At 42.2% G+C, this 22,509-nt stretch overlaps 1 protein-coding gene across 2 annotated transcripts in view; it reads right to left on the reverse strand.

Moving 5' to 3' along the window:
* GRB2 (growth factor receptor bound protein 2) overlaps positions 1-22,509 on the reverse strand; it is a 59,198-nt gene that overhangs the window by 14,596 nt on the left and 22,093 nt on the right. The window lies entirely within an intron of this gene.

Consider the following 22,509-nt stretch of genomic DNA (forward strand, 5'->3'; position numbering starts at 1 on the left):
AAATACAGAGGGAAGCAGAAAATAACACAGTGAGGCTTCAGGAACCCCTACAATGCGGACTTCCCATCACTACTCTCTGGGGAAAAAGACACTCCCAGAAATAAAACTGTCTTCACCAGGGACAGCTCAGAGCAGCGGTCGCCAACCTTTCAGACCTCATGGACCACCGGTTGGTGACGGCTGGCTCAGAGCATTCCACATGTCTACTTGTCTATAGTATGTGATTCTGGTAACATTCATCGCTCCTGCCCCTGTCCCGCACTCCAACCTGAGACTGTTCTAAAGCCAATGCAAATTCCCATCTACACCAATACCAAATAGAAACTTTCCATATAGTTAAAAAAAGAAAAAAAAAGAAAAAGAAAAAGCTAGAGGTCGAAGGTTTAGGTCTCACACCCATTAGGAGCACAGGACACAAGAGGATGAACACAGGGGTTCAAACTCCATTTTCATCAACAATGAACTATATGTACAGTGTGCAAATGACCATTCTCTACACTTTGCTTTTCCCAGCTACAAAGCGGTGACACTACCTGCCTCCAAGGCACCTGAGCAGATCCCATGAGAAAATGTAATAAGCAGCATAGCAATAGCTCAGAGCCACACTCAAGCTGTCCTAGTGGACACCGGTACTCCCCACAGTTACTCTGTTGCACACACATTAGCACTGTTAGAGCTAACAAAACTCAGAGGGTTCTGGGGGGCGGAGTTTTACCTTCATTAAGTTAGGTATGGCTGATGTAATGCTGCCCACGGCACTGATAGCACACATAGTAACAGGCTGAGGGCCCTGTTTTATTCTGAAAACACATGATTCTGTGCTGACTCACAAAAAAGATTTTAAATGCAGAATTCAAGGATTACTATAGTTCATTCCCCTCCTCTCCCTTTTATATTAACACTGGGAGACAAGAACTGCACTTAATATCTACACAAATAATAGAAAAAGGTGTCTTTTAGTAAAATGGTAGATAAGAATTTAGTTTGTAGGTTGCTGTATTTTGAAATATCGAGACATTTTCTTGCCTGACTAATCTGTAAACAAACAAGAAAAGGAAAATCATGATTTTTTTCTTTGTTAAAAACCTAAGCTGTACAGTATGGAAAAGTAGTCCCAACAAACCTTTCAACATACACTCTAATTCTAACAGCTTCAACATTTCTTCAGGGAAAATTATTAAAAGTTTTATCAATTTGTGAAGCAATTTGTATAAAAGTATTTGTGCAGGAAAGATGGAAACAATTACATATTTAAGTTCTTACACACAGAAAATCCCAAAATACCACTTATAGCTGGTCTCTGCATCGTAGAATTCAACATAAACCAGCGAGTTTTCCCCAGCTCTTCAAAGGCCAGTCAATCAACCCCACAGAGAAAATACTAATATACTGCCATGACTTACAGAGGCTTTTAAAAGACTTACTCTCTAAGAAAAATTCTCTAGGGCCCGGGCTAGGATAACAGACTGGGAGAGCCATTTAAAATCAGTTCTCTTCAACTACTTAGGCTCCCTTAGTATGGATTACTGACTTGGCCTCAAACTGCATTGATTCACTGCTAACATTTTAAATAAGTGCTTTATAATCACCACCTCCATCTGTTACAGTTTTTGCTCAACATGAAAAACATCTTGGCTACGCTGCGTGTCTACTATGTGTGCCAAATCATGAAAAACACCCACACTGCAGATAAGTTGTTTTGAATTTTAATGAGGAGATGACCAACTTAAAGGTAGTTTAATAATTAAAGTTCCTGGTCCTACCAGAAACCTTAAATTGTTTATCCAGGCACACAGAGAGCAACAGTTCTCAAGTTCACATTGCCAGCCTAGTCTCCATGCTGAAAAAAACAACCGAAGAAAAGATACGCCAAGCACTGTTTGACCCAGTCAAGACTCTTGACAGGTAGTTTGTCCTTAAAGACCAGAAATTGAGAGGAAATAAGATGCATTTTTTAAAAATAAATCTTTATTGTTCAGATTATAATTGTTTCTCCTTTTTTCCCCCCATATCTCTCCACCACCCGGTTCCCACCCCACCCTCTGCCCTTACCTCTCCCCCTCCCCCCACCGCTGTCCTTATCCATAGGTGTATGATTTTTGTCCAGTCTCTTCCCGTACTCCCCACACAGACACCCCTTTCCCCCTGAGAATTATCAATCCACTCCCATTCTATGCCTCTGATTCTATTATGTTCACCAGTTTATTCTGTTCCTCAGATTTTTAATTCTCTTGACTTTTAGATTCATTTGTTGATAGATATGTATTTGTTATTCATAATTTTTATCTTTCTTCTTCTTTTTCCTCTTTTTAAAGAATACCTTTCAGCATTTCATAAAATACTGGTTTGGTGGTGATGAACTCCTTTAGCTTTTTCTTATCTGTGAAGCTCTTTATCTGCTCTTCAATTCTGAATGATAACTTTGCTGGGTAGAGTAGTCTTGGTTGCAGGTTCCTGCTATTCATCACTTTGAATATTTCTTGCCACTCCCATCTGGCCTACATAGTTTCTGTTGAGAAGTCAGCTGACAATTGTATGGGTGCTCCCTTGTAGGTAACTGTTTTTCTCTTGCTGCTTGTAAGATTCTCCCTTTGTCTTTTGCCCTTGGCATTTGAATTATGATGTGTCTTGGTGTGGTCCTCTTTGGATTCCTTTTGTTTGGGGTTCTGTGTGCTTCCTGGACTTGTAAGTCTATTTCTTTCATCAGGTGGGGGAAGTTTTCGTTCATTATTTCTTCAAATAGGTTTTCAGTATCTTGCTCTCTCTCTTCTTCTGGTACCCCCATAATTCTGATGTTGGTTCACTTGAAGTTGTCCCAGAGGCTTCTTACACTATCTTCAACTTTCTGAATTCTCTTCTGTTCTTGCTTCTCTGGAGGAGTGTCCTTGGCCTCTTTGTATTCCAAATCTTTGAGTTGATTCTTGCGATCCTCTAGTCTGCTGTTGGGTCTCTGTATAATATTTTTTATTTCAGTCAGTGTATGTTTAATTTTTAGTTGGTCCTTTTTCATATCCTCAAGGGTCTCATTAAATTTATCAGCCTTTTTCCATGAAATTCTTGAAAAACCTTATAATCGTGGTTTTGAACTCTATGTCCAGTCGCTTGTTCTCCTCCATTTCTTTGGTTTGTGATCTGTTTCCTTGCCTCATCATTTTCGCTGCTTCCCTGAGTTGGTAGGGTAGCTTTGTGTACTAGGTGTCCTATTGGTTCAACGGGTCAGCCTCCCAGTTACCTGAGGAGGACACTCTTGGTGTACCCTTGTGTACTGTGTGTCCCCCAGCAGGAGCTACAGCAAGAACTAGTTTTCTCCTCCTTTGCTTGGGTGGTTTTGGAGCAGTCTGACTGGAGCTGCAGTTAATTTGGTTAAGCTGTCACAGAACAGGCCATTTATATGCAAAAGCCGCTGTGTGGAGCCTGGGCGGGTTTGTAGAATGTGCAGGGCGAGGCCTCAGGGCGGGGCAGGGTCTCAGGGCGTCACTAGGCTGGGGCGTGGCCAACGGCGATGGCTGCCATCAGCCGTCTCTGCCTTTCCGCGTTTCCAAGTCCCCACGTCCCACGCTCCAGCACAGTAAACACTGATTGCTGGGCGCACCTCTGCAAGAAAGTCACTCTCACTTTCTGACCCGATGGCCGAGAGTCCAGCTTCTCCCCATAGGTGTCTGGGTCCCCCGCGTGTCCCCAAAAACTGGATTTCAGAGTGATTGGGAGCTTGTCTCCCTGCAGGTTGAAGAAAAGTTGCGCGTCCAGTCGCCTGCCTCCAGCCCAATTCGCACCTCCGTACCTCACTCAGCTTTTCAGCGTTTGTGCTCCTTTCTCTCCTTAGTTGTAAATCTACCACTCAGCCAGCTTTCCCATGGTTCTGGGTGGTAGATGTTTTGTCTTTCAGTTGTATTTTTGAAACTGTTGTTCGAGGCAGCAGATTAGTTGTTTAACTTTGCCGCCATCTTGGTTCCTTTATAAGATGCATTTTTGAAGTTTTAAAACTCTCCTAATATTGGCAGGTTTATAAAATTGTGTGTAAACATCATATTATGCTGTTTTATTACATGGTTTAAGGAAAACCTATTCATTTAAAAAAGTATTTATGTAATGATATGAAATCAAGGGGGTAGTTTACGTTATGGTAATGACTTCTCTCAGCAAAAATACAATATCTATGCCATGTTCTGTTTGAAATTGGCATTTCCACACAATTCGTTTCTTTTGGGATCCAGGAGTCCTAAATCCTTGATTTTTTAATGCTATTTTCTTTTAGGAAACAATTCTACTTACCAAACTAAAGAAATCCAAAGGGCATTTGTTGGTCAAGTCTACCTTGTGATTACTAGTGACACGATGGTGAGAGGTGCTAAGTTTTGCCCTTGAAATAATTTTAAAGGGAAAAGAACGAAAAAGAGGGAGGGAAGGAGTGGAGAGAAGGGAAGGGAAAAAATAAATCCCCAAACTCCCCAACTTTCCACTGGTAAAATCATTCATCACTTTCATACTGCTGCCGTTTGAATAGTACCTCTTTTCCTGTTGCCCAAGCTAGATTTTTCTACCCTCTCGAAGCAGCCGCTATCAACGGGGAGGCGTTTGAAGGGCGAACATTGGATCAAGAGACCAAGGCCCACCAAATGTCCAGGCATCACAGTTTAAGGCTGAACTGGTTTTACCTCAATCTACTTAGTGCCCTACATCAGTTTCAAATACCATTGGTTTTCCATTAAAAAGTCTTAACCCGAATTATCCTTAGCTTGGCTCTGGCCATGACCTATTTGTCTGTCCTTCTCCCCCACGACTTCACTAAGTGAGCTCTTCAGTTCAGTTCAGCCGGTCACCGCCCAGCCTCTAAGCACAGTGTACTTCTCTCAGGTTTTCCTTCCGGTTGGATTGTCCTCTTCCTTAGATATTTGGATCTTTCAAGATTCAGTCCAGAACTTACAACCTGTCTGGTCACTTGTCTCATTTTCATCTTTATAGTATTTAATGGAGGATCATGGTCATTAATAACATATAATTACTTATGACATCTTTACTAGCACTATTTTGTACTAACCAAATTCAGGATATTTCTTTTCTGATAAATAAATCAAATGGGATAGTCTTACCAATTTCTCCAGATTCAGTTGTCAATAAGAAAGCTGCTCATGACATTTTAAGAAAACAGAAAGATTTGCCCTGGCCGGTTTGGCTCAGTGGATAGAGCGTCGGCTTGCAAACTGAAAGGTCCTGGTTAGATTCCAATCAAGGGCACATGCCTGGGTTGCGGGCTCGATCCCCAGTGGGGAGTGTGCAAGAGGCAGCCAATCAATGATTCTCTCATCACTGATGTTTCTATCTCTCTCTCCCTCTCCCTTCCTCTCTGAAATCAATAAAAAAAAAAAAGAAAAGAAAACAGGAAGGTGGTTCACACTTATGTGCTGAACCACCCAGACAGACCTAGAGGCAGTGAAACTTAAATGCACAGGCAACACCCTAAAATAAACTCTTTCTACCAAAGGGGTACTAAGAGTTTCCATTCAAAATAACTGTCTTTTGTGTTTTGTGACTCATGGAAGACATGTTATTTTGGTGTAGTTGATCGCTCAACAGAAGAGTGAAATGCTCTAATACCAGAATTTCAACTGCAGAGGGGGTATAGGGGGGGAGAGAGACAAGAGACATAGAGATAGACATCAGGGAGTTTCAAGAGAGAAAATTCTGTGCATTTGAAAAATTCTGCCATCATTTGATGGCCTGTACTAGGCAACCACCATGCAACAAGCCCTGAGCCAGGTGAGCTGAGGACACACGGATCTGCCTCCCCAGGAGCTTAGAACCTAGTCAAGTGCTAGTTGCAACACCGTGGGATGAGTGCCAGGAGAGAGGAAATTATGGGCACAATGTAAGCATCAATTCAACGGAAAATATCTGAGCTCCAAACCCCGAAGAGAAAGACCTAACTTCCGTTTAGGGATTAGGAAAACTTCCGGGTGATGTGTGAACCAGGTTCTATTCTTTGGGGATTAGGAAAACCCTGTGTGAACCAGGTTCTATTCTTTGGGGATTAGGAAAACCCTGTGTGAACCAGGTTCTATTCTTTGGGGATTAGGAAAACCCTGTGTGAACCAGGTTCTATTCTTTGCCTGCATCTGTAGTTCTGCTCGGCCTGTGTGGGACGGTGAGTGGAATGAACGTGGCGGACTTCCCAACTTGCTATCAAGCAAATGGAGAGATGAACTGTCCTCTTGGCCACACTGGTGGCGGCCATTCACTAAAAGACTGGTTAAGCTTCCTAAAGCTGAAAAGCAAAACCTTTACTAATGGTATCAGAACTTCCTAACTGGAAATAACCAAAATAATTTCAAATTTGGCTAATTCTTTACTTTAATAATGTATATTTAGCTACTGTCATTATCTTCTTTACTAACAGAAGGCTTTCAATCTTAGGTAGAATTCTACAACCCTTTCCTCAAAAAAAACAACACAAAAAAACCCACAACAAAATAAAAAACAAAGCCTCCTAGGCCAGGGGAGCAGCAGTCACCATTTTCTGACGATGGGCAAACGTGCTCACATTCACCAGGTCCGCCCTCCAGGATCTATCTACTCACACCCCGTTGCTTCGGCATAAAAATACTAAACAGGAGCTCCAACACCTCCCCTCAACTAATGACAAGAGTTTATTACATTTCACTTAAGGCCTTACTGATTCAAGATGTGAACTTAAGGGTCTATCAATTTACAGTCAGTCGTTCTGTGACCCAAGAGCCATCTCCAAGAATGTAACTGAAAGAAAAAGCAAAGCAACGTCAGTCACCGAGTTAATCACCGACCGCTGCATAAGGAGCTATGCCTGAAAAACTCAAGGCCAGGGGTCCTTCCACCTAAAACGCTACCATTCTGACTTCAGCAAGCTACCTCCCACTGCATTTTCCAATTCCGAGGCAGTTAAAACTAGCTTCAAATCAGGAGTTTGGTGGCAAAGAGGGACTGGGGATGAAGTGGTAAATCCTCACCCTATTCCCAGGATGGAGTGAATGCAGGCAATTAAACAGATCATTACAACACTAGAGTGAACGTGTGGATCAGTGTTAAAGTACAGGATTAGGGAGCAGAAACCCAGCTTGGAGGGAGGGGGACACAGTCAGAGAGTGAATTTGAGGAGACCCACAGGATCTCCCGTGGTGTCTAGGCGAAAGGCTGCAGTATGCAAATTAGTGAGTTCAAGCTGGTATGCTAAGGATGATAATCAGAAGTCACTGAAAAGTGGCATTCAGCTGTGCATTTTTCAAACACTCCACTGTCGGAGTACCCTTTCCCTTTCCACCGAAGACGGGTGAGACCGGCCCCCTGGTGAACTGAAACACCCATCTCCCTGGAGCAGAGAAGAGCAGGCCAGCACAGACCAGAGCAGACCGGCACAGAGTGGAGCAGAGCCTCTAGCCGGAGAGCGGCCTGGCCACAGGGCTGCCTCACAGCGTGCTGTATCACAACTGAGCTGCTGTGCACGGAATAGTTTCTTTTCTCACCACACATATTGCAAAAAACCCCCCTCCACGGGGCGGGGGGGATGAGGTGCAGGAAGACCAGGTGGGGACTACGATAGCTGCCCAGGTGAGAGATGACCGTGCTTGGACTGGGGTGGGCAGTGAGGTTGAGGGAAGGTGATAGAGTCAAGATGTTTTTTGGGAGGTGGAATAAAAAGGGATTGATGATTACACGTGGCTCATTAGTCTTCCTTCTTGATCACCATTTTTTTATGAAAAGCTTTAGAAAAACGTTTCTATAGAGCTGCTGCGTAATTTTCTCTTTTGAAGCCACCAGGAATAAAACACATAATTTTATTTATTTAAAATTTAAAATATGTTTTATTGATTTGAGAGAGAGAGGAAGGAAGAGGAGAGCAGGACGTGGGGAGAAACATAGATTTGAGAGAGAAGTATCGATCAGTTGCCTCCTGTATGTACCACAATCTGCGTATGTGCCCTGACCAGGAATCAAACTGGCAGCCTGTGGTGCATGGGATGATGCTCAACCAACTAACTACTGGCCAGAGCACAAAGCATACTTTTAAAAGGCAGATGGTACCCCTGTGCTGGTAATGCTACAGACCCAGTTTCTACCCTTCTCTTTGTGGGCCCTGGATCTGTATGGACCAAAGACAGGCTCTCTTGCTCTCTGGCTCCCAGGGGTACCACCAATGGAAAGGCCTGCAGAAGGCTCCCTCTGTGAAGGTGTCAGTGGACAGTCTTGGACCCTCGACTGAAGGTCGCAGCCTTACTGACCCAGTCCTTTCCTCCTCCACATTCCGGTACCTCCCTACTGCCCCACTGCGTTGTTCAGGCCTCAGGATGGTGACCCGGTTACTAATTCTGGGCACTGCATCATCCCTGGTGGTTTCTAGAGGAACCCTGCCCACACCTTGTAAACAATCTCGTTATTAGAGTCTCCTCAAATTAGCCAATTTAAGTGTGTCATGGGTTTCCTACCAGGACCCTGATTGAAATTACCCTCAAATCAGTTCTTTCTATCTTTTGGAATTCATTAAGGAGGTATTTCTTATATAAAGTGACATTTGTCACAAGGCAAAAGCACTGAAGGAAGTACTCAAATTCTACCAACTATGTGGATGAAAAACTAAAAAAAGAGTCTTGCTTTACAAGGTCCACAATGCTTAAGCAGCCAAATAATTCAGTTTGTTATTGAGATAGTTATGGGGAGTTGAGAAAGGGGATAAAGGTATGAAAATCTAGGATCTATAGTCTGTCATTACTAGACCATCACAGTGATTTACAGGAACTATCTATCCTCTTTGAATTGCACTGGAGTTAATATTTAAGTGTTTACTATACTGAAAGCATTGTGCTAGAAAGCTGCAATGGGAATTAAAAAAAAAAAGTTTCAATGGAAATTTTAAAAAAAGATGAAAGACACAGTTTCTGCCCTCAGAAGTGTTTATAAACTAAGGGAACCATGTATACAAATAACAATAAAAATACATAAAAAGTGGGATAAGGGGAACTGTTGCTGATGTGCTGGGTAGGAAGGCAAGCTACATTTCCAAATTAGCTTCATGGTCGACGTAGAAAACTCAATTCCTGTCTGGAGGAACTAGATAAAGGGCCACTTCAAACAGTGCAGGGACAGAGCAAGAACCTAAAGGGAGAGCAACTCAGAGTATGTTAGCGGGCCCGGTGAGCCAAGTCACCTTCCCGTTTTTATTTTCACTGGAGTTCAACGAAGAGGGAGTCATTGTTGTTTAACCACACTTGACTTGCTATCTCCTGACCGGTTACACATTGCCCCCTGTGATGGAGCTGTCAGATTTAAATGACAAATGGTAATTACAGTCACTGTGGACAGTCACCTGCTGTAGGTAATGCTGCTCCACTGCCGGAGAAAACAACTGCCTACAGGTTAAGATCAGCTACCCTGCTCACTGCCTCCGCCTCGCTGCTCAAGTGCCATCAGGAAAGCTGAAGAGTCTTACAGAAATCTTCAAGGACAGGCCTTCATGTGGGCATGCTTGGAATAACTGATCAAGTAGCCCAGTTGTCTGTGCCTATCACTCAAACATGTGAAAGAACTCCTTCCTCCTCTTTTTGAATGACTGTATTGGCAAAGATGAAAACAAGTTAGTATTGAGTGATGGTGGTGGGATGGTTAGAGTATAAAAAGATAATGAGGTTTCATAAAAATCAACTGGTCATATGTATTAAAGATCTGAGTCTTCATACGTATTAGCCCAGTAATGCCATTCTTAGGACTCTATTCTAATAAAATAATCAAGAATGTATATTAAGACTCAGGGAGCAGACAAATATATTGTGAGTGCTTATTTTGAGTCAGGGACTGTGCTTGGTCCTGGAGATACAATAAAAAAATGATCCTGCCCAGCTGGCATGGCTCAGTGGTTGAGCCTTGACCTATGAACCAGGAGGTCACGGTTTGATTCCCCCATTCCCAGGTTGTGGGCTCAATCCCCAGTGTATGTGTGTGCGTGTGTGTGTGTGTGTGTGTGCGTGTGTGCGCGCGCACACACACAAGGCGGCCCATCAATGATTCTCTCTAATCACTGACGTTTCTCTCTCTCCCTCTCCCTTCCTCTCTGAAATCAATAAAAAAATATATTTAAAAAAAGAAAAAAAAGAAAGAAAGAAATGACCCTTACTTGCAGGGAGTTGACAGCAAGGGAGGCAAGGTAATTACAACTTCAGGTATAGAAAGTTCTATGATGAAAAGTTCAGGGTGCTTTGTAGGAGAGCATACCTTGGGGAGCCCTAGCCTAATCATGCATAGAGACTGAGTGTCAAGGAAAGCTCACCTGGGCAGAGAAATTTCAACTGAAGCCCTAGGGGTGAGGAGGTCTTAGCTAGGTTTGGGAGTGGCCATAAGGACACGGATGAGAGAGAGAGCAGAAATATTCCAAACAGAGGAAGAACCTGAGCAGAGTTTTGCAGGTGGGAAGGGTTTAACATAGTCTAGAATGGAAATGCTGAATCCCAGGGGGTATGTGAAAGGGGAGCCATGGAGGCCTGAGAGACAGAGAGCTGGGCCAGACTGAGCAGGGCTTTGACCGGTGGAATAAGGGTTCTGGGAAATTATGGACTGAATTTTCCCTTTAAGACCATGATTCTGGCTTCTGTGTGGCAGGCACATCTGAGGGAGACAGAAGTGGCAGCAGTGCTCCTGCAGTAAGCCAGCAAGAGAGAGAAATGAGGCCAGGGGAGGGGGAACCTGACTGTTTTGAAGAGACTCTAAAATAAACATTGAAAAAACACACCTATACCGAAACCGGTTTGGCTCAGTGGATAGAGCGTCGGTCTGCGGACTGAAGGGTCCCAGGTTCGATCCCGGTCAAGGGCATGTACATTGGTTGCGGGGGGGGGGGGGGATGTGTAGGAGGCAGCTGGTCGACGTTTCTCTCTCATCGATGTAGATGTTTCTAGCTCTCTATCCCTCTCCCTTCCTCTCTGTAAAAAATCAATAAAATATATTTAAAAAAAGAAAAAAAAGAAAAAACACACCTATACACATTATTTTAAGAATTAAATTCACTGCTTCCCTCACAAGGTGCCCCTTCTGTTTACAGAAACGAACAGAGTATAGGGTGAGATATCAAATTTAATGCCATCTCATAGGTTTCTCAAGGTGACAGAATTAAAAAATTAGATAAAAGTTTAATTATTCTCCACCATATTTAAACAAAAGAGAATGTATAAAACAGCGGTTCTCAACCTTTCTAATGCCGCGACCCTTTAATTCAGTTCCTCATGTTGTGGTGACCCCCAACCATAAAATTATTTTCGTTGCTACTTCATAACTGTAATTTTGCTACTGTTATGAATCGTAATGTAAATATCTGTGTTTTCCGATGGTCTTAGGCTCTACAGCAGCGGTTCTAGACCTGTGGGTCGAATTAGAAAGGTTGAGAACCACTGGCATAAAAGGTATAATTCTTCAGTTATGAAGAATGATCCCATTTTTTGAGAACTTAGGGAATGTTTAATTGCTATACAATTAAAATAGCTACACAAAACTTGACTACTTTTTTCACACAACCAATTCAAATGGCTATATAATGTGCAGAAAAACTTTAGAATCTATGAAAAGATTCAATTTTAACTAGTATACCCAGACACATGCTTACTCAGTTATTACTTATACTTTTCTCTACTTCCACAAGTGACATCAGGAGTCTATATTATAAGACCCCAAATATGGGCACTTGCATCAAGAAAAATGGACGTTAGTGTTCATGACAACTTTTTCTAAGGACCTCTCTAATGGACTGGAGATAAATATAGATGTTAACAGACAGGCGAGATGAACTCCCCTCCTTTTACTGTTGGAATGGAGGCCTCTCGAACAATTAATTAGCTTTCGTGGCCTCCTTCAGGCAGCTGCTCAGCTCAGAGACTGCAGGCTGCAGAGCGGGCGGGGCGGGGCGGGGCTGAGAACCCCGCTGCGCCAGGCACGTACGAGCAAAAGAAGACAAGCCTAGCCCTGCTCCGCCTATTAGTTTTCTCTCTTTAAGCACCTACACACTGTTCCCTGGAAAACCAGCACTTTCAGCCCACAGAAACGTCACAAACTGCAGAGAACAGAGGGACTAAAGGGACTAAATAATAGGATGTATTAATGCAAACAATGGGTCTGTCAGGCCCTCAATTCCAGGCTACAAGAACTTCCCGATTTCATGTAGCATTTCAAGTGGGAAACTGGTACCACTTCAAGATTCTGGGTCAGCCCCGGAACTAATGGAGCAACAACATCCATGCTACCTGGCAATGCAAGGGGGTCTAAGCATATGGGATTCACTCTTTTGCCCACGATAACAAATAGTTTCCCAAGTCACAAAAATGATCAGAATTATGATTACCTAAGGTACGACTGTCTGCAGCCACAGAATGGTGTCATCATAAAGGTCTGTGGTAAAAGGGTATTAATATCATGAATAGGTCTGCATAATAGACCTATAATGACTAAGCTATCAAATCTGAGTGGACTAGAACCAAAGCCCCTTGTTTTCTACAGTTGAATATTCATGGTCAAAGTCACAGTTTACAGCTCTGGGAGAAAAATTTAAGGTGGTTTTTAAAAAAAATCAGTTTCATTACTGGATGGCTTTCTGCTTTTCCTGGAGTTCTAACAACCTTAAAACAATGTTTTTCTAGCTTTATTACATTTTCAGTTATTACAACTTGTCAAGGATGGTATTAAATGTCTGGAACACCCATTTCCCTCTTCAATAGGCCTATCATTCTGGGATTTTTCCTCTAATACTTTCCTCAGTTAAATGTACCGATTCCTAGATTTCACGTCTTCCTCATTCTTGTTTTTTTATTGTACTTTACCAAGAAAGGATGCCTGGAAAGCAAGCATCTGGAGTCCTGGCTTGTCTGTCTGAAAATGCTCTGATTCTATGCTTATACCTGAATGCTAGTTCGACTGAGTATAGAATTCAACAGAATTCTGAGCTGAACAGCATTTCCCCTCAGATTTTGAAGGACAGTGTTTTCTGGTATTTGGAGTTGTTCATGCAGTTTTCTGGCAGTCTCATTAGCATTTCTTTACAGAGACTTGTTTCTTTTCTCTAGATACTTTTAAGAACCTTTTCTTCTAGTCATTTTGAAATTTAACAATAACGTATCTCAATGAGGATCTGTTTTTGTTCATTATGCTGGGCATTTGGCGGGCCCTTCACATCATCAGCTATGAGAAATTATCTTCTTTCTTTTAAAACATTTGATAATGTCTTTCCTCTCATTGGTACCATTCTCTTTCTGAAACATTAACTATTAGTCAGTTATCTGACCTCATGAGGCTTCCCTCCCTGATTCAGCTCTCTCCTGGATGACTATCTCAGCACCCTTAAGCCTCAACTGCCCCTTCCCAAGCAGATGATCTCACTTCCTATTTCACTGAAAAACAAAAAATAAAAAAAACAGAAGCAACTAGAAGAGATCTTACAAAGCTCCTACCACATCTATACTACTACTTGTACCTGTATCTTTATTCTCTGCCTTCCATTACTTTTGTCCAAGCTCCTGACAAAATAAAACCCTACTTCCATGCGCTAGATCCCAACTTGCCTGCTCAAGATCATCAAGCCAGTAATTTCCCTTTCTTTCTTCTCCATCGTTGATTTTTTCTCTCTCTACTGGATCTTTCCTATTAGTAAATAACTGTTTTCCCCATCTTTGGGACTGAGATGAAAACAGACTTCTTTGAGTCTACTGCCTCATCTCTTTCCTCCTTTTACATCGAAACTCCTCAGAATAGTTACCTGTATTCCTTGTCTCCAATTTATTTCCTCTTGTTCTCTCCCTGACCCCCAACATTTTATTTTAAAAGGTTTCAAACGCAGAGCAAAGTTAAAAGAGTTTTACAATGAACACACACTTACCCATCATTTAAATTACACCTTTAACAATACCTGCTTTACCACTTACCTATCTGTACATCCTTCCATTATGTACCCTTCCAGCATTTCGAAGTTGCAGACATTAGTCCCCTTTCTCCTAAATACCTCTGCATACATACTGCCTAGTTAAATACCAGTTTGCAGTGTTTTGTTTTGTTTTTCTAGAAAATTTACATAACCACCGCCACCCGCCAGCAAGTTTCCTCGTTCGCTTTCGCTGTGTCCACCCATTCGCTCTGAACCCAAACATGCTTTTGCTCTCACCACTCCACTGCAACTACTCACAGAGGTCATTAATGACCACCTGCTGCTGAATCCAAAGGTCGAGTCTCTGTCCTCATCTGACTTGGCCCATCAACAGCACAGAATAGAGGCATTCATTTCCTTTGCCTTGAAACACTTTGGCTGCTAGGACACACCACTTTCTAGGTCTGCTTTCTACCTAACTGGCCACTCTTTTTGGTTTCATTTGCTAGTTTCTTTTTATTTCATTAACTTTTAAACATTCAAGTGCCCCAAGGGCTCCATCCCCTGAACCTATTTTCTTCTCTATCTACACTCATTCGCTTGATTTTTCTCCTCCAATCTCATGGCTTTTATATACCCCAAATGAGAACACTTCTCTCTACTTCTACCACTCCCATTCAAGCTGCCATTACCTCGCCCTTGGATTATTATACAGTGACTTCTTCACCACTTTCATTTTGTCCCCTTCAGAAGGTTCTCAAGTCTATAAATTAAAATAACATCATTAAAATGGAAACCAGATCTGTCACAACCAGAATGAGTCAAAGCAAACATGATAACTATGTGTAATGTGGTATCCCAGATGGAATCCTGGAACTGAAAAAGGACACTAGGGAAGAACTAAGGAAATCTGAATAAAGTATGGACTTTAGTTAATAATAATGTGTTAATATTGGTTCACTAATTATAAACAATATACCATACTAACATAACTTGTTAGTAATAGGGGAAACTTGGTGTGGGGTTTATTCAAACTGTGTAACTTTCTGTAAACCTGAAACTGTTCTGAAAAGCAAAGTTTATTATTATTTTTTAAAAGCTTAGACTGCCATTCTGCATAATATCCTTCAATGGTTTCCCATTCTTCTAATGTCTGGTACTCCTTGGTTGTGTGCTCCTAAAACTGAGGCCACAGAAAAGCAGCCTAGGAGCCCTGCTGAAAGTGAGTGAAGCTTGACAACTGAGGTTTTGCTTTGGAGAGTCAGTGAACAGGGTCTGTCTAGCTGAAGGTACCATTTCCAATGCCACACACTTTGAGACAATTTAGCTAAAGTGGTATTGTCTATTATCCTCAAAGACAATTCTACGTTTTTTGACAAATTCTCTCATCATATTGTTACCTCCCTTTGAAATTACACTCTCTGTTCACTGTTCTTTGTATTTCATACTAAACACTCAATACTCAACTATCCATACAAGCATAATGGAGAGAGGCCATAATGCAACTTAAAATGGGATTAAAAAACAAGAACAAAAACCACCCATAATATGGGGCACTTAGTAAAAATGCATTAGACCTTCAAAACTCTAATGAAAACATTACTTCCTGTATACTTATCAGTGTGCTAATAACTAACGTAAGTAAAAGAATGGAGAAGATCAATTAAGAGAGTTCACCTTTGACTAACAGAGCAAACACGACCAATCACTTGGTACAAGTTCACAGTATTTCCTGATTGGTGTGAGTGTACAGCACTGAACACAAAGCTCTCCATTATCTGGCCCTCGCCTAAGTCTCCGTCTTACCTTCCTGTTACTAAAGCTACTGCAAGTAGCTTCCCAACTGCCAAGATGTTTTACGATGTTCAGACTTGGTATATGCTGTTTCCTCTGCCTAATATGGCAAACTCAAGACCTAACTTAAGGACCACTTCCTCTCTGCTACCACTGAACTTTGTATTATCATCATAGTTGTATCATCATCCTTGTCTCAATACATAGTAATTATTTGTCTTCTACTAGATTAAGCTACTTGAGGATAGGAGCCTCATCTATTAATCTCAGTATCCTCTGGGCATTCAGTCAGTAAGTGTTTGACAGTTTGATTTAATTGCAAAGAAAGATCTTTGTTGGAGAGATAGTACGCTACAAAAATATTCTAGTTCTTCAAAAGAAGTGATAAATGATTTCCCAAATGTAAATGAGGAAACGTGATTATTAATAATGAATTTTTATACCTGGTTTTCTCTTTACTCATAATAAACAAATGCTTCAATAGTGTAAATCTGAAAAATACGGTTTCAACGGACTGCAACCACTTGTGTGTGCGCGCGTGCGCACACAGGCATCTCCCGCCCCCCCCCCCCCCCCGCCCACCTTAGAAAGACAATTCTGGACAACAGGGACCAGTTTTGTATGTGTTTGGAACAATTCCTGGTAACTGTAAACCCTTTACACATCAAAGGACCAGATGGGATTTTAGGAGGCTTTCCAATCCATTTTCCTATTATAAAGCCTAGTAAATGAAGTCACAAATATGGGCAAAGTAATTACCCTATTTTAGAAAGTGTCCACAGAACTATCCTTAAGAGTCTACAAAAATGTAATCTCTACCCATGCAATTTAGGTCAAACTCAGCATCAGTTCACATAGGACAGCAAAACACCACCATTACCATGTGTGTCTGCACAGTGAGAAATGAATGACATAAAAGGTGTAGTGGATCCAAAAGGATACTGAGATCCAGTGGCATCCACTGCCCTCCCCTAACCTTGCTCCAGTCCCTTAGCTCGTCTGAGCCTTATACAAATCCCTCATAAAATAAGAGTGCAGGATGGAGCCCTTGTAAATGATAGTTTCTTTTTTACTTTTAAAGTTAAAACTTAAAAAAGATACACTGTATTGTGTACCTATTATAAGACATTTTTATGTACATTAAGGACAACCCTTTCCAGAGAGGGTCTTTTTATTTTACAGAAAAACTAACTAGAGTTTAAAGAGGTTTAGTGCCTTGACTACAAACACAGTTAATAAAAAGTGAAACTACAGTTCGATTCAATTTGCATCTGTCTTGTCCTAAAAACATTTTGCTAATCTGCCTCCTGGAAAAGCGGAGAAAACCTGAAACAAAGAAAACTACAGAGTGGCAAAGACACAAGTAAGTATTTTTCCTCTGGGCAGCATAAGGACAGAAAAAGAAGTCAACATAGTCTACTAACATAGTCTACTATGCATGGGAAGGGAAAGAGAACTGCTAAGAAAAATGGGCCCAGACACAAATGTCATCATAAATTCTATCATTTAGCTGTTGTTAATCCTCACCAGAAGACATCTTTTCCATTGCTTTTCAGAGAGAGTAAGAGGAAGGGAGGAAGGGCAGGAAGGAGAGGGGAGAGAAATATCGATGTGAAAGAGACATACCAACTGGTTGCCTCCTGCACGTCCCGACCAGAGGAGCGAACCTGCAACCCAGGCACATGCTGTTGAGGGGGAATTGAACCTGAGACCCTTTGGTGCACAGGGCCGATGCTCCAACCACTGAACCACACCAGCCAAAGCAAATTCTATCACTTCTTCATCAACTGCTTAATTTATCAGGAAACACCATCATTCTACTTCCTGCATACATCTAGTCTTGTGCCGCTGAACAATGATACATTCTGAGAATTGTCATTAAGCAACTGTGCTGTGGGATATGAGAGCACGTACACAATCTAGATGGGGTAGCCTATTGCACACCTAGGCTAAGTAGTATACCACCATCATATATGTGGTCCACCCTTGACCACAATGTCGTCACATCACATGAGACTGTATTTCAAAATACCAAAAAATTTGGATAAAGGGAAATAACCTAAACAGTTTGAGGAACCATCCTAAAAACCATGGGGGAAGCCCTGGGGCAGGCATGTAGGACAATAAAGTCCTTACCAAATTAGGGGGGAAAATTCTTTCTAATTTAGGTTTTAACATCACTCACTGAAAATACTATGATTTCATGGGCAAAATATATTGTGCTCATAAATGTCTGTTATTAACTGAGCAACTCTACTCATATAGATTAAATTAACATTGTAAATTATAATGTGGTAAATACTTTAGGATTCCTGTTGTCCCACCCCTGGCATTTAAAAAATATATATATATTTTTTTAATTGATTTCAGCAAGGAAGGGAGAGGGCGAGAGAGATAGCAATATCAATGATGAGAGAGAATCATTGATTGGCTGCCTCCTGCATGCCCCCCCACTTGGGACCAAGCCTGCAACTTGGGCATGTGCCCTTGACTGGAATCAAACCCAGGACCCTTCAGTCCATAGGCCAATGCTCTTTTTTTTTTTTTAAATATATTTAATTGATTTTTTACAGAGAGGAAGGGAGAGAGAGTGAGTTAGAAACATCGATGAAAGAGAAACATCGATCAGCTGCCTCCTACACACCCCCCACTTGGGGATGTGCCCGGAACCAAGGTACATGCCCTTGACCAGAATCGAACCTGGGACCTTTGAGTCCACAGGCTGATGCTCTATCCACTGAGCCAAACCGATTAGGGCGCCAATGCTCTAATTATGGCAAAATATGTGACACTAACCCCGAGAATATATGTAATGCTTCAAAAATACAGGGTGTCCCAAACTGGCTAGGGCCCCCTGGCATTTTTAAAAAAACAAACTTGTATTGATTTCAGAGAGGAAGAGAGAGATAGAAACATTGATCAGCTGCCTCCTTCATGCCCCCTATTGGGGGTCGAGCCCACAACCCAGGCATGTGCCCTTGACTGGAATTGAACCTGGGATTTTTAGTCCACAGGCCGATGCTCTATCCACTGAGCTAAACCAGCTAGGGTGCCCTGGCATTTTTTCCCCCCAGCCTATTTGCACATGTTTAAGCAACCTCAAAGTTCCCTGATGTAGGGGAACTGTATAAATATACACAAGATGTCCCAAAAAAATGTATATACACTTTGAATTATGAAGTCAGTGTTTATTAATATACAGTTCATTTTCAAAATTTAAAAGAATCTACAGAATAATCTAATGAATAATTTTTTTGGTCAATACCTGTTTTCAAACTGATGACCGTTCTGGTCCAGGCACTGCTGATAACGTGAAGCAATGGAATCGCAAACATCAAGAATGATTTTGTTCAATATTTGTGCGCCCTCAATTTGTCGAATGTTGCCTGTTTTGCACCGTAAACTTTACCTTTTATGTATCCCCATAAAAAAAGTCTAGTGGCACTTGAGGATAAATTTTCTTTGTTCAAAGTTTTATCTGGCTTCACCCATAATTTCAAATCAGTTAAACCTGAAAAGGAGTGAAAATTAAGTGAGTTATCAGCTGTTAAAGTGTGTGTACATTGTTTTGGGACACCCTGTATTTTTGAAGCATTACATATATTCTCGGTGTTAGTGTCACATATTTTGCCATAATCCTAAAAGTACCCACATATATTCCTGAAGCACTTCAGATTGGTGACTGAGCTTAAGAGTTTATCACCCTTGCCGAAACCGGTTTGGCTCAGTGGATAGAGCGTCGGCCTGCGGACTGGAGGGTCCCAGGTTCGATTCCGGTCAAGGGCATGTACCTTGGTTGCGGGCACATCCCCAGTGGGGGGTGTGCAGGAGGCAGCTGGTCGATGTTTCTCTCTCATTGACATTTCTAGCTCTCTATCCCTCTCCCTTCCTCCCTGTAAAAATCAATAAAATATATTTAAAAAAAAAAAAGAGTTTATCACCCTTAGCCCAGTTTGAGAGATGAGAAAAATAATTTAAAAAAAAATTTTTTTTTTTTTAAATCCAGCCAGCTTGCCTCTGCTCCTGTGGGGGTACCGGAGTTCAATGGTGTGTGGGCCAATCTTACAAAGGGCAGAGCAGCCCTCCACCCCCAGCCAAGATCACCCAATTACTAATGTGACAAATACTGACAGCCAAGTCAAGTACTGCAATGACAAGCTAAAGGCTTTCTCATTTGGGGAGTAGAGGAAGGGAGAAGAGGAAGCCTAGAGGACAGACAGAAAGACAATTTGGCATTGTCTGTCTGAGTTCGGTAACTGAGGAAAACAGCAATGAAATAAAGAGTTTGTTCTGCTCACCACACTTCAAAACCTATTCCTGTCACAGATATGTGTGTCTGCTTTGGGGAAAAAAGGGAGATTACTTTCTATCACATAGATCTCCTGGTTTCTAACATTAAGAATCACGAGGCCCTTTCTCAAAGGCTTTGAACACCTAAATTATCTTCTTGGGTCAATGTATGCCCCAATACCCACCTACTAATAGCTAACGGCCAGGTCTTCCACTTTGCGACCTCTAAAATCTGCTACGGGGGTAGGCTACTACCATTTCCACTCCCAGTAGCTCCTTCTGCTTCTAAGCTTTCTCTCTGGAATACCTTTTCCAATTTTGAAAATTATGTGGCTTGTGTAGAGGAGAGTGATAGATACACTGCTTGATCATTATTTCAGGAATGCAAAAGTACAATGAAGGCAAAGCATGTAATATTTGGAAAATGCTTTACTAAGTTTCATTCTTAAGAAATCACAACTCTGAATTTTTGTTAAGCTTGTCCTAGGAGCAAATCAGCTACAGAACACACAGACACAGCTGCCCTGGTGTGTATGTGCACCGAAAGCCAGCCTAAGGTAGTCCTGGCAGAGCTTACAATGGCCCCTTCGGTTCAGGGGCAGCAGGAATGCTTCCAGGGCCTTTGCTCCCTGCTGGTTCCTCATCAAATGTCTGACATTCCTCGAGGTTCTCCTTCTGGTATCTTTCTAAACCTACAGTTTCACTTCAGAAAAAGCTCGCTTCTACACAAACTTTCATCACTGTCTATACTCTACTGGGATAGATGCAAATCTCTGTAGCCTAAATCAACCCATTCAACTGCCTGATATATCTCTTTTTCTGGATGACTCGCAAGCACCTCAATCTTAACCATAACCAAATGGAACTCACGGTCATCCAAAAAACTTCTATTTCCCACATTACCTTTCTCAGTTAACAGTGCCCACAGCCGCCAAGTTGCCTTAGCCAATCTTCTTCCTTACCCCTCAAGTCTAGTTACCTCCATCATCCAGAGACATGTCCTCTTTAATTAGATGTCTTCTACATGGTGCCAGTCCTGACAGGTTTCCCTTTCTTTACCACGTGCTGCAAACATTTCTTTCCTAAAATACCACTCTGATGTTAGTTCCATGCTCAGCGCCCTTCAGTTACTTCCTACCCTGGCTGGCTGGCTCATGGTTGGAGCACTGTCCTGTGCAACGAAGAGTTGTGGGTTCCGGTCCCAGTCAGGACACATACCTGGGTGGGGTTTCAATCCCTGTACAGGAGGCAACTGATCGATGTTTCTCTCTCCCTCCTTTCCTTTCTCTCTAAAATAAATAACATATCCTTGGGTGAGGATTAAAAAAAGAACAAGAAGAACGAAGCCCAATACTCAGCCCAGCATATGCTACAGTTTCTGCCCACCTCTCCAAGTCCCTCTGCTACTCCCCACCAAGACCGCATTCCCACTACGGCAAAGCTACCCGCACTTCTCCCCTCACCTTCAGTTTTGTTCATTCCTCTGCTCTCTGCCTGGAATGCCCTTTTCTCCATATTTATTCACCCAGCCTTATCTCTCTCTTCAAAACTTGGCTGGGGGGTTGGGGGAGGGGCGCGCGGGCTGGAGGGGGTCAATAAGGGAAAAAGGGGACTAAAGTAATACTTTCAACAATAAAGAATTATTTTTAAAAAAGATTTGGCTGAATGACCCATCAGGTGTGAAACCCATCACCACCACTGTTCTTTCAAGGCTGTACTGGCACACACCTCTACTGGTGAACTGAAACTTGGAGGCATTACCACAGGCTGTGCGCTCCTATGTCCTTCAGAGCAGCCTCTGGTTTTATCAGACCTATAAACAGCAGACGCTCAACACCTGTTCGAGGAATGAGTTAATCTCTCCCTTAATAAAACACTGAAATAATACAGCTTACATTTATTAAGCATTTATCAGGTGTCACAATCCAAGACAAACTAGGCTATTTCATCCTCATAAGTCCATAAGCTGAGGAGGTATTATTCCATCTTACAGATGAGGAATCTAAGGTCCATTCAAAGGCACCAGGTAACTTGCCCAAGGAGATACAGTTTGAAAACGGACTATGCAGGACTGGAGCTCAGGTCTGACCAATTCCAGAGTCCATGCTTGTACCACTATGTATACTTCTGTGCCACATGTTATTTGACACTGTCTTTAACTGACCTCCCACAAAGTGTTGCCTGAACTGTTTCTGACCAATACTTCACAGAATCAACAATCTAGCTAGGTTTCTATTCCAGTTTTATTTATACTTCCTGAAGCGGAGGGGATAGAGTTATATCAGATTAAAAATGCTATGGACAGCCCTGACCAGTGTGGCTCAGTGGTAGAGTATTGGCCCATGTACCAAAGGGTCGCAGGTTGGATTACTGGTCAAGGGCACATACCTGGCTTGCAGGTTTGTTCCCCAGCCTGCTTGGGGCACAGGTGGGAGGCAATCGATGTATCTCTCTCACAGTTTGGTATCCAACCTAATCTTTCCATCCTACCCAGGGGTAAAGGGAGGGAGAAAAGGAGGGGGAAAGAGGGAAAGAGAAAGAGAGAGAGAGGGGGGAGAGAAAGAGAG

Source organism: Eptesicus fuscus, chromosome 20, assembly GCF_027574615.1.
Source record: "Eptesicus fuscus isolate TK198812 chromosome 20, DD_ASM_mEF_20220401, whole genome shotgun sequence".
Lineage (NCBI taxonomy): Eukaryota > Metazoa > Chordata > Mammalia > Chiroptera > Vespertilionidae > Eptesicus > Eptesicus fuscus.